Here is a 3,361-nt window from a genome sequence, read left to right as displayed (position 1 = left end):
ACGTTAATATTAGTGCAATTCTTTACAATCAAGTTCTCTTTACTATAGACCGAATAAGGACTGTCATGTTCTCTTTAATGTAGTGCTAATGCTAGTTCTTGTCGTCAGTACTGTGGTCCTTTTGATGATTCTCATGATCTGCCTAACGTAACAATAACTCTCATGATCTTTTCGACTCGATATTTCAAGTTAAATCTTGCGGCAACTGTTTCCCATGTAACACTGCAAACTATATTTAGCACTATTTTGATCTGTCGTTATTTAATGACACCATAATACATGTGATGTCACAATGTTTCCTTTAATACCTCCTGTGGATTTCTCACTGATAAAAGTTTTCACTGAAATACATGTAAAAGCCTTTTTTTCTCAAATAAAATTATGTGAAAGGACAAGTTTTGAAAATTTGCACTTCATTGCATTCTAATTACATAAGAATGAATTTCTCCGTAGTTTCGAGTGGTTTCCACAGTATTAGATACCAGATGTCCACTAGTAAGAATAATTATTTTGGTGGTTTTTTTTTTTTTATAAAATCTACATTTTTGCATAATTTCTCTGTCAAAATGCACTTTTAGACACAAGAAAATGTTATGGAATGCTTTAACATGGTCTGTGTATTGTAATTTAAGGTTATCATCAGAAGTTTTGTCCTTGTTTTGAATAGTGAAGGTATACTGGAAGAAATTAATTATACATACACATTGTATTAAAAATAAATAAATATAGCGATAAAAGTGTCATTGCCATATAGTGCTGAAACGACTTTATTTTTTTTCAGAAATGGACAAAAATACACAGATTTATTCAGAATGTCATACCGATGAAGATCATCTAAAAATATTTGGGAAAATCAGAACTATGGATTTCAATATGGGACAATATCCCTAATGCGCCTTGAAATGAGGAACTCAAAAGTCACGTGTAAACAAAAAATCTCTGTGTAGTGATATTTGACACATTTCTATGATAAACAAATGACTGGGCTGAACCATTTGTGTTAATTTAGAAAGTAAGGGAACACAGAATAAATGTGTAAAAACTATGGAGCCATTAAATGTGTTCAAAGTATTAAATTTTTAAAGAACTTATTGTGTCAAAAATGGGATTTTTTACCATGAGGAGCCACATTGCAAAAGGATACTCGGGTTTTGCTAATTTACGGAAAAATGAATCACACTTCGTACCCCGAAAATTTAACCACATATGTAAAAATGTCTCAGCTTCGAAACAAGCCATCATACATATACAAGTTTATGATATGGGCTGAGCAACAGAAGAAAACGTTACCATTACCGCCTATGTAGAAACAATTGCGCATATTGCCCCATCTTCTAACAAAAAATCCAGAGATATCTTAAGATGATTTCACCTTGTACACCACAGAAAATTGTGAAAATGATGGTAGTATTTTTTTATTTATACCTAGTTATCATAAACAGTTTAAGATAAATATTATTGATAAAGATCAGCCAAAAGGCAATGAAATTTTCGCTTTTAAAATGCATTACTGGCACGGGGCTGAACACTTTTTTTAGGCACAATCATAACTTTGTTTACCCCCGAGAGATCCGAAAGGAATTATTTATTTAATTGAGAAAAGCAAGAAATAACTTACATGTAATATTATTAAATTGTAAGTAAACATGACACAATATAGTCTTGGTTATGTAATTATCACTCTGGTCTACAGGAATAACTGACAATCAAGGGAGATAACACACTTCACACGAGTAAAGTGAGATACATCATCACATGTGCTTTTATCCAATGATTTGACCCTGGTCAGTAGATATCATATGCAAATAAACAGAAAACAAACATGTACATGTATTAAGAAAATCATGAATTACTATTTTTAATACACACGAGCAAAACACTAGATATTGACATTTCTCAGTGAAAAGGGGGAGGGTCAAACCTTCTTGAAAACAATATCGCTATTCAACTATTAAGCTAGTTATCTACTGCTCATTGCTTCTAATATAAACGGTTTAAATGAAGGTGGCTAAGCAACAAGGGAGAAGCTTTTTTCTTTCTTAGCGATAATACTTTCAAAAGTTAGATTTTTCTCTCTCAATAATCTCAGTCAATAATACTTATGTATTTAAATTAAATGATAACACAGCCTGGGTAAATTTTTTGTCTTATTTCAGTTCCAGACATATCATTACTTTTTTACATGAGATGGCAAACTAAAGGTTTTAAAAAGTCCTGAATAACTGGTAAGCATTTTGTTTTATTAGGCAAGCTCTAAATTATTTATTTATGGTATTTGTGCAATTGAAATTACAGTCGGTATGTTAGAAATATGCTAATATGAAAACTGTTGCTATGGTCTTGATATTAAATGAAAAGGCTTGGTTACTGATCTTTTCGACTCGATATTTCAAGTTAAATCTTGCGGCAACTGTTTCACATGTAACACTGCAAACTATATTTAGCACTATTTTGATCTGTCGTTATTTAATGACACCATAATACATGTGATGTCACAATGTTTCCTTTAATACCTCATGTGGATTTCTCACTGATAAAAGTTTTCACTGAAATACATGTAAAAGCCTTTTTTTCTCAAATAGAATTATGTGAAAGGACAAGTTTTGAAAATTTGCACTTCATTGCATTCTAATTACATAAGAATGAATTTCTCAGTAGTTTCGAGTGGTTTCCACAGTATTAGATACCAGATGTCCACTAGTAAGAATAATTATTTTGGTGTTTTTTTTTTTTGATAAAATCTACATTCTTGCATAATTTCTCTGTCAAAATGCACTTTTAGACACAAGAAAATGTTATGGAATGCTTTAACAGGGTCTGTGTATTGTAATTTAAGGTTATCATCAGAAGTTTTGTCCTTGTTTTGAATAGTGAAGGTATACTGGAAGAAATTAATTATACATACACATTGTATTAAAAATAAATAAATATAGCGATAAAAGTGTCATTGCCATATAGTGCTGAAACGACTTTATTTTTTTTCAGAAATGGACAAAAATACACAGATTTATTCAGAATGTCATACCGATGAAGATCATCTAAAAATATTTGGGAAAATCAGAACTATGGATTTCAACTGTCACGTTCTGAATACTTTACACTTTGGAATGACCCTCATACTCTTGTTCACACAAAAATGACTCGCATATGTTATACTTGGTCTTCCAAGAGCTCCAAGAAACCTCCTCCTAAGTTATTAACATTAATTGTATCATCAATCAAAGCCGGGCTTCAAAGTGATTGTGACATTAAATATTCTAGAAGTGACGTGAATTAGATGTGGATACTAAACAAGAGTGCACACGCTGAAATGTCTCGCCTTCTTTACAAAACATTCATATTATGTTGATAGTCGTAAATA

The 3,361-nt window shown here is 31.4% G+C and overlaps 1 long non-coding RNA gene across 1 annotated transcript; it reads left to right on the top strand.

Moving 5' to 3' along the window:
* The first annotated feature begins 742 nt into the window (after positions 1-742).
* On the top strand, positions 743-3,076 carry LOC143078304 (uncharacterized). The gene is made up of 3 exons (XR_012979162.1): positions 743-1,404; positions 2,157-2,225; positions 2,986-3,076. It is a non-coding gene; the product is annotated as an uncharacterized LOC143078304 (long non-coding RNA).
* The last annotated feature ends 285 nt before the right edge of the window (positions 3,077-3,361 follow it).

This window comes from Mytilus galloprovincialis, chromosome 6 (assembly GCF_965363235.1).
Source record: "Mytilus galloprovincialis chromosome 6, xbMytGall1.hap1.1, whole genome shotgun sequence".
NCBI lineage: Eukaryota > Metazoa > Mollusca > Bivalvia > Mytilida > Mytilidae > Mytilus > Mytilus galloprovincialis.
The sequence above is the reverse complement of the archived record's forward strand: the minus strand, read 5'-3'. Positions and strand labels throughout refer to the sequence as shown.